Below are 10,658 nucleotides of genomic sequence, written 5' to 3'. Positions count from 1 at the left end.
AATTAATATTAAATTATTAATATATTACGATATTGTAATTAATGCTAAGTTATTATTAAAATATGATTACATTATTATGTTTTAATATATTATTATTTTTATACTACTAAATTCTTATTATTATATGTATTTTATTTTATATTCCTTCTTATATTTATCCTTAGAAAAAAATGGACTTTATGTAGGGACACTTTCAATCCCCCATAATTACGTTAGAGACATATTAAACTCACATACATATGTTAAAATATGCGTTAATAAAAAATAAAGGCATTTAATTTGATGTGCTTGTGAGTGTCAATGAAAATAAATTAAATAACTAAAATCAAGTAATATAACTATAAATTAAATTAAATAGCTTAAATTATTATCATTTAAACTCGTGTTGAATTATCAAGACCCTAAGTTTGTTGATTTAATAGTTTGATATTTTAAAAGGGATCATAATTTAATTTTTAATATAGAATTAAGAGAAAAAATAAGCTAATTAAAATTTAAGAATTATATAAGAATTAAAAAATAAAATAAAATAAATTAATTCATAAAATTAAATTAAAATAAATAACTTAAATTAAATTAAGTAATCTATTTTACTTTAAGTAATTTAAATTAAATTAATTAAATTAAATTAAATCAAATAACTTAAATAAATTAAATTAAATAAGTAAAATGAAATCAAATTAAATAGCTAAGTTATTGTACATATAAATTCAAGTTGAAATATCAAGACTCTATTTTTGTTGATTTCATGGTTTGATACATTAAAAGGAATATCATAATTTTTTTTTTTCATATAAAAACAAGACAAAAATATGCTAATTAAAATGTAAGAATTATTTAAGAATTAACAAATTGAATAAAGTAGCTTAACTTAAATTAAAAAAATAAGATATGATAAAATAAAATAAAATAACTTAAATGAATTAAATTATATAATTTAAATATTGATCATTTAAACTCAAGTTAAAATATCAAGACTCTAAGTTTGTTGATTTCATGGCTTGATACATGAAAATAGATATCATAATTTTATTTTTAATATAGAATTAAGAGAAAAAACAAGCTAATTAAAATTTAATAATTATTCAAACAATAAAAATTAAATAAAAAAACTTAAAATTAAGTTAAAGTAATTAACTTAATTTTTTTGTTCTTTTGGAGCTAGACTGTTATAGGTATGGTGATCTCGAGGTTGGTCGTATGTAATTCTTAGTGGGTGCGGATGACTCTTTTGATATTAAATATATGCAACTATCTCTTAAATGAATAAAAATGACTCAATTATTGATAAAAAGAAGAAGTAAATAATTTAGATTAAATTAAATAAATTAAAATTAAACCAATTAAATGAATAAAATAAAATAAATAAAATGAAATGAAATTAAATAACTAATTATTTGTCATTTAAACTTAAGTTGAAATATCAAGACTCTAAGTTTGTTGATTTCATAGTTTGATACAATAAAAGGAATATCATAACCTTATTTTTAATATAGAATTAAGAGAAAAATAAGCTAACTAAAATTTAAGAATTAAAATTAAAATTAAGTATTTATAATTAAATTGTATTAAATTAAATAACTAATATGATTAAATTAAATAACTAAAATATTTTGAAGACATACATTTTCATTAGGCTCATAATGACTATTTTTTCTTTAGCTTCTTTTAGTTTGATTTTTAGTTCTATTTGAATATGGATCCAATAGGTAGTGCATGGTCTAATCAACTTATAGATCCAATAGGTAAGGTATGGTCTAATCAACTTATAGTTAGTCCACTCAGTTTGTAGTTTTCCTTATTGTAATTTGCTAGGGTGCCACTTTGTGACACCATGGGTTTGGGGAACTGAAATCAAAGGCCATGTTTTCTTAACAATACATAAACTGGATGTCTATCGTGAAATAGAGATCAAGGTATGTATTTTTTTCTAGGGTGCCACTTTGTGACACCATGGGTTTGGGGAACTCAAATCAAAGGCCATGTTTTCTTAAGAATACATAAACTAGATGTCTATTGTGAAATAAAGATCAAGGTATGTATTTAGGATTTTAAAATATCTTCAATTTTTTCGATCGGTAATAGATTATTTTTTATTAAGAAATCAGGTTTAAAATCTAGCCTAAATTAGGTGGGACTACAATCAAAGAGCCACCCCCCATAAACAACAAAGCACCAAAGTGAAAAGAACTATTAACATATCAATAAGATATTACTTGAATTTGCCTGCTCCCCTATCATGTGATTGAAGAAGCATATTAAATGTATCTTCTTCCTTGCCTCTCTTGACCCTTTCCCCCTTCACTACTATCCACTCTTCCTCCCACCCTTTAACATTCAAAAACACCTCCTTAGATGCTCCATTAGGAGACCTTACCCTCTCAGCTGAGCTTTGTTGACACACATGTTTATCATCCTTCTCCACCACAGAGCAACCCCCCCATCTTATTATGAACTTTAAATAATTTCTCTGATCCCCCCAAGGCCTTTGTGCATTTAGGAACTATCCCCTATTTATTTTCCCCAATAAGTCCTAATATTGGGGTACAATTTTGACCTTCGATATCTTTCTCCATGGTGTAGGAGCACCTGAGCACCTGAATGCTCAAATCCTAGCAAGTATAGCATTTTGTTGCAAATTAAGCATGTGTGTTTATTTTATGCTTCTAGTAGGTTTAATAGGTTTGTTTTGTGGTGTAATAAGGTTTGGAACTCATTTGTGTTTAAGAGTTTCCAAGATTTTTGTTTTTTTTCTCAGTGGGCCAAAAACTGTCAATTTTGGGTCCAAATGAGCATTTTTGAAATTTTGATGTTGTAAAGCCTTGAAAGGCATTGGAGCATGTTTATTTAGTGTTTCTAATGATGTTGAGTCATTGGTTTGAGTGCCAAGTCACCGGGAGTCAAAATGCAACTTTTTGAGCAACAAAAGTTGTCAAAAAGTGCAAAAAAGTGACTTTTGGTGGTTTTGGTTAGTTCCAGCATGTACCTGTCCATACAAAGGCTTCAATAAGTTGGCACATGTTTAAAAACCATGTTCCCATTGTTGTATGTGTGGTTCATGTTGGAAAAATAAGAGAAATACTTGTTTTGCTCTTGTTTTTGTAGTTTCCTGCACTTTTGAGAGTACAGTCCGTACCATGGCTCCATGAGTCTGTACTACTCTTGTTTTTGATTGGTGTGATCTCATTTTATGTTTGAGTAGTGATTTGGAACAGGTTTTGTTTGAAGTGCTCTTGAGAAAAGCATTGTTTTGTGGTTCCAATGGAAGATCATTCATGGTCCAACTAATTTCTTCAAAGTCTCTTCATCCATGGCTTTGAGGAAATTTGTTGGATCCTCTGTACATACTGTATCATACATCTATTTTCCTTTTCTATCAATGCACAAGTGTTTGTAAGCCCATGTCATGTATGTGAAGTGAGCAACTTGGCTTGGGTATTCTTAAATTTGTTTGAATGGTAATTTGCTGTTCATAGCACTGTACTTTGAAATGTTGAAGAAGAATTAAATTGGAAAGAGTTATCATTGCCTTTTACCATCCTTGTCTCTCTCATGACTTGGTTGGATGCAAGAAGCAAAGGTGTAATCAGATTGAAAAAAAAAAACAGTGTGTCACTTTTTCATTGTTGAAATCTCAGTGCCAACCTCCTTAATGGACAGTATGGAATGATGGATTCCTCTTTTATGCATCATGGGAATGTATTTGAAAGTGTTTTCAATGTTAAGAAGACAAGGTACACCATTTGATTGTAAAGGACCTAAATAAGGATCCTAGAAAAGTATATTCTCTGTCACAGTCTCATAGTGCTGTCATGTTTTGTGGCATCTTTTAAGTGTTTCAACTTACAAGATCTTGAAGGGGCTATGTGTATTGTTTTACCTTGCCATTAACACCTTTTTGCAGGCCAGGGATAGAGTGAAGAAATACTATCAAAATAAAGAAAGGGAGTTGTAACAGTTTAATATTGTCAAAGTGCAGTGATGGCGGTGTATGAACAACAGTCATAAGAAATCCTTTCCTATTTGTTTTGCAGGGTGTTACAACTTCTATAAAGGCATTGTTGCATCTGTATTTGATAACCTTTCATTGTATTTGGTTTATCAATGTTGAAAGTGTGTGCAAAGCATTAAAAACATTGCTGTCCCAGTCCTCTAGACTGTTATTTCTGTGCAAGGGCAGCAGTATGGCATTTGTTTGACATAATGATAATATTCTAAGATGGTTTTTGTATCCTTGGAAGTGTTTTATAGATTTCATAGCAAGGTTTGAACTTTTAAATTGGGTCTAGTAGCATGGAGAAGACCTTCAATTTGTAAACCCTCACTAAAACCTTCAAAAACCCTTGAAAAATGCCTCTTTTGTGGGACAGTCTTCAAACAGTCCGTACAGTACTTGCCATAGCAAAAATCCTCGAGTCTTCATCATTAAAAGACCACATCTCCAAGGGTTTTCCATGAAGTTTAACAGATTGAGCAGGGTGAACAATTTTCATTAAAAACTAGGGCTAATTCTAGTAGCCTTTTTGGGGTTAAATTGACAATTTCATGAAATCGGTAAGGAAGGAGAAGCAAATGATTGTTACAAATCATCAAAATTGATGAGTTAAGCCCTGAGACACCCTACTACAAGATCCATAGCATTGCATTAAGTCATTTGACCAAAATGACCATTTGAACCTAGAAGTTGCCTTGAGTAAACCAACGTTCTTTGCATCCAATTTGGATATTTTCACTATTGAAAGGTGAAGGACAATCATCATACTTTGCAGACCTCTCCAGATGCTCAGTCAACACATTAATATGATTGAAATCCTTAAAGGTGCAAACAAGGTTAGGTAAACCATGGTTCTCCAACAGTTGCCCATTCCTGGAAGAGAGGAGATTCAGCCAGTTGGACAACCAAACTTGTTCATTTTTGGTGACACACAAGAGGATCTCATTTCAGACTTGAATGCCTTAGCATGGAAGGTAAGGAGGAGTGATGTCCAATACAATAGGGTGCAAGCAGTGTTGAATAGAGAGGAGGAGATAGGAGAAAGGTTTAAAAGAATCCCATTTGTGCCTAGGGATTGACTTGGGAAGCACCCAGAGAACAAAAGCCCACCAACCTCAAAGAAGACCAACTCCTACTCTTTATCTCCTCATCACTCCACTAAATAATGATGTGGAGAGACCTTGTGCCACCATGAAGCAAGCTTGTTTAGTTGGCACTTGGTACATTGGGCTGCAATATGCCCTATTTGGAAGCATTTGCAACATTTGAAAGGATTCCCTTCATAATCAATAGGTTGCTGCCAACAACCCTTGGTCATCTTCAACGAGATTTCCTTAGGTAAATCTATAGTCATATCCATTTCAACTAATAAATGAGCATAAGTAGTGTGAAGAAAATTTGAAGAACCCTCATCCAAAAAAAAAAATCCCAATGAGTTGCCTATGGTCTCAAAGCAAGATTCAAACCAAAATTAAAATAGCAAATTTAGCAACCTTACTCAAACCAAGACCTTGTCAAACGATTTCGTTGGAGGGTTGAAAGTTGGGTACTAAGACTTTAACATTAGCAGGTGCTTATCCTTATAGAATCATTGGTAGTCACAAAGAGTCTTGTTCTTTTCTTGTTATTATCAAAGACTACCACAAAGAAACCTTAGGTACCCAGATTGATTTGAACATCCTCTTCAAGAATGGGGCTCCAAATTTTTGAAATCTATTTATGCAAATCACCAAGGCTTGGATAAAACCCTTTAAACCTTCCAAACAAACCTCACTCTACAAAAAACCTCTAATTTTCTACCATTTCTATTTCCATCTCTTCATATAATGTAATCGTTATTTCTCTAACAGGCTGTTGTTACCAAGTGACTTTGCTATGCCACCATCCACAATTGCACCTTTGAAGCTCTGCTCTCCAACTCCATTAATCCCTTGCCTCACCATTTTTTGAGTTCAACTTGCTCTATCCACCCTTGTACCCTCTGCCAACTTTGAACACCCACCCACATCAGGAATACATTTCCATTTTGACAACTCATGGTTGTACATGGGATGCCGACTTCCACTAGAAGAGAAGTTTCCCACATCCATCTCTAGCCAACGCTGCACAACCTTGCCTCCCTTGACAATATTTCCCGTCCAGTTTGAGAAGATTGTTGGCACTAGAAACTTGACCCCCCACCTTATTATGTTGATTCACAATTGCAAATCTACCCTGCACTTGTTAGAAAGCCCTAGCCACAGGGTTATCCTTTGACAACAATGATATTGTGTCCTAAATTTCTTTAGTTTCTTTTATTTGAAAAATAATTTAAAAAATATACACAAATGACAATGAAATCCACATAAAATAATTTGTGAATTATTTAATTATAGTTTTCCAAGTTATTTGAATCATATTTATATCTTGATGAGAATACACAACTTGATTTTGATCTTAATTTTAAAATAAGAATGGAGCTTCTTCAAAATGGATAACTGTTTTTTAGAAGTTACTATATCTTTCATATTGTTATAAGATAGTGTTTTTGTGACTGTGTTGACCTCTGTTCAATGTCGCACTCTTGGAGAAAAGGCTAGTGAGGTTTTTTATAAGCTGAGTGATAAAGGGGACAAATTTAGGCACATGTATTTGAGGGTAAAATTTATCTCTGAGTGTTTTCTTTTGAAAAATGAAATTCATAGGATAATTATAAATAAACAATAAAAATAAAATCTCTAACTCATATCAGATATTGCAATTGGTAATATAATTTATTAGAATTGCCAATTTTAGATCTATGATATTACTTTAATATACAGCCTTGAACAATTTTAATCTTGGATTCATCTATTACTCCCTTTTTCTTATTTCATGGATGACAATTGAAGAAAAGAAACTGTGACCAAGAAATTTTAAATTATAAAAGAGGATTTAGGCTTACTACCTTGTTTCAATGTTTGATTTATAGTTATTCATTGTACTATTTAATGAATTGATATTGCTTTAAAAATAAAATTTTAATTGATTTTGTTGAATTTTAAGATTATACAATTTAATTTAATTATGACATGCATAACAATATTATCTTTAATTTTAGATACTTTTAGACACATATATTTAATTCAAATTTAATTTTTTTATATGGCTCTTTAATAATTTTATTTTTCTCCAAAAAATTGCTTTATCTTTAAAACAAAAACTAGAAGCATTTAATTTGATGTGTTTGTGACACTTAAATGCATGAAAAGAAAAGAAAATATATTTTATTTACTTTGATTTTAACTATCAATCAATTATGTATATATCCATAATGCAATCAGTCAACTTCGTAATTATCTCAATCTAATATTATAACGAGTGCCACTAGTGGCAAGTAGTTGCCATTTCAATAAAGTAATGAATGCAATAAGATAATTATATAAGATTTTAATTTTATGTAATTAAATTTGGTTTTTTGAATTAACTGATTTGATTTATATAATTAAAAAATAGAAATAGTTAATGTCATTTAAATTATAATTGAAACTTAGAAATATATGTATTGTAGGTTAAAATTATATGTATTGTAATTTTATTTTAATTTTGATTTTGAGAAATGAGATTGTATTAGAAATAATAAGATATATTATAATATTATCTAATTCTATTGCACTTATAAGATATAATATTAAATTAGATGAGAATAACCCTAACCTAACTAAAAAATAATTTTAATATTATAATAAATAATATATTGTTATTCTAGATATTATATTATTTTTATTATTTAAAAATAATCTACTTTTATTACAATTTTTTTTAAAGATAAACATTAAGATTCTTATATTATTGTATTTCAATTATTATTATTATTTTTAAGCGAAAGGCCGTAGCCTATAATATATTAGTATTAAAATATGGATTACATAGGTATTATACTTTGAGATTCTAACTAACATCCTACTAACTCTAGGAAGATATAATCCAAAATGGACATCCAGATTCTTTGGATGATCGAAGTAAACATGATGAATAGAGAGAAAAATCAGCATGAACAAAGGAAGTACGATAGTGTAACCTTTCCCTAATACAACATTGTTACAAAAAACAAACTATACATAATGCCCAACTAATAATAACCATCGAGAACATGAACTTGTAGAAGGTACCTCACTATCCCTAGCCTGTCGAATGGAAAACCCAAAAAACTTGGTGAATTATGGAAGTTATGTTGTTCTTGATTCCTAAGAGGAAGCTACTTTGCTTGGAAGTGGCAAGGAGGATGGAAGCCCATAGGGGCCGAACATTGCGTACTCCCTCAAGATCCACATAGCTGAAAACTTAGCCACTACTATTGACATCAATGGTTCTCCAATTATCGTTGTATACTATTGCACCCAAAACAAAAATGGTTGAGGGGAAGGACAACTTATGCCATAAATGAAGGAGATGCAAATTGCTCTAGGGATGGTATCAAACATGAAATAATCCCTATTCAGGAAGCCTCCCCACCATATGTCCCCACTGAACATATCATACTTATCCAGCTAGGAATTCAATTCTTCCCAAGTGTAGGCAAAGGAGTGAGCATAAGCTCCAATTAACAACTTTGTGAAATCCCTAGATTTAGTTAAATTCATATTCATAGTTGCAAATCTGGAAGCCTTGATGTTTGGCGAAGCCAACGGATTTAAAGCAATCTAGTCTTCCCCAATATCATTCCTTACCACCCATGCTATTGTTCCACTTGAAAGTGCAAATGTGCCTGTCATGCTAATAGGGTGAATGAATACAAACCACATTGGTTCATTGGGTCTCCCCTGCAAACAAATACGCAAAGCTATGTACAAATATAGAAAAGGGAATCACATAAGATTTTGTTGGCAATTTGGAGGAATTGATTATGTGTTGCATTGATGTTTTGTCATTGATTACAACACCGACTGTTTTGGTTGTTTACCGGTTTTCGATTGGTTTCGGTAGAGTGGTTGGATTATGATATTGATTTGGTATGTTTTGGTTTGTGGAATTGGTTTGGATCTGTCATTCATGCTATTTAGATATGCAGCATGATCAGTTGGTTCAAGATTTGATGACTCAGATACTATCATTTGTTCTAGTGAGCCTTTTGGTCACCGGTAAGGGTTTTATCGACAAATCTTTGTTGAAGATATTTTTATGCACGTGATAAGTGGTGTTGGTGTGACTTCTATATGGATTTCAGGATGCTGTTGGTTATCTTGTTTGTGTTCCAGTTCATCAGTGGTGTTGGATTTGGTTTATGGTGACCTATTTTGGGTCTCGTGTTATCTAGGTTATGGACTGGTTTATGCAACGTGTTATGGTCCTGATGCATTACCGACGAGATTTAATGATTGGTTTACATTGTTTTCAGCCTAAGCTGACTTGGTTGATCATTGGATTACGGGTTTATGTTATGAACTTGTTGTATTATCTTTTAGGTGGCCGACCTAATTATTTAGGTCCCGGGTTGGTATAAATATGATGTAAGATCTCTTCAAATGTAGATCACGGGCATATGGGATTATGATTATCTAGGTGCAAATAATGTTGTAATCATATGCAGAAGGTTTGGTCGATCATAGGTGATTGAATTGGGTTTGTAAGAGAGGTTTAAGACCTTTGGTATCGAGATTAACCGAAATTGTATTCAGGCATAGGAGATGCTATACTTTCAGTTCAATCTTCATTCCAGATTGTAGTCTGGATTTATTTTGTAGTCAACGAGGCTCCTTTTTATGATGAGTAGTGTGCTATAGGATATTGGCTTTCCTGCATGTGCAAGACCCTCATATTGTAATCACATACTTACTGCAGAAGTATTATCTGACTCTGGGTAGGCTTCCCATTGTGATTTTCCCTTTTACTGGGTTTTCCACGTACAAATATTGGTGTCATGTGTTATGGATGGATGGTAACTATTATGTGATTTATGTTTATGTTTAATTGCTACATCAGTCATTCTAGTATTTGGTTTATGCATTTCGGTTCTGAGTTTATGTGTTCCGATAATAAGGATTTGAATGGTTAAAGTTATATAATCTGGTGACAACTGATTCACCCCCCCTCTCAGTTGTCCTCTGGTTATTTGAGCCATCTAACAATTGGTATCAGTAATTGAAGCTTGTAAAGATGAAAGTTGGATGAAAGCTATGGAAGAAGAATTAGATCAGAAAAAAAAGAATAACACATGGACTTTAGTTTCCCAGCCTAAAAATAAGAATGTTATTGAAACTAAATGGGTTTTTATGAATAAATTAAATGAGGATGGACAAGTTGTGAGGAATAAAGCTAGATTGGTTTGTAAAGGATATTCCCAGAAGGAAGGAATTGATTATGGTGAAACCTTTGCACCAGTAGCTAGGATTGAAGCTTTGAGATTATTTCTTGCTTATGGTGCACATAAGAACAACAAGGTTTATCAGATGGATGTTAAGTGTGCATTTATGAATGGAGATCTTGAAGAAGAAGTTAATATTGAGCAACCTGATGGATTTTCACTTTCAGAGGACAAAAAAATGGTTCGCAGGTTAAATAAATCTTTATATGGATTGAAACAAGCCCCTATAGCTTGGTATGCAAGACTAGATAAATATCTTTTGAAGCTTGATTTCACTAAAGGTAACGCTAATAGTAATTTATATTATAAGATTACTGATGACGACACATTGATTATTGATGT

Source organism: Cryptomeria japonica, chromosome 4, assembly GCF_030272615.1.
Source record: "Cryptomeria japonica chromosome 4, Sugi_1.0, whole genome shotgun sequence".
In the NCBI taxonomy this organism is placed as follows: domain Eukaryota; kingdom Viridiplantae; phylum Streptophyta; class Pinopsida; order Cupressales; family Cupressaceae; genus Cryptomeria; species Cryptomeria japonica.
This window is presented reverse-complemented; position numbering follows the sequence as displayed.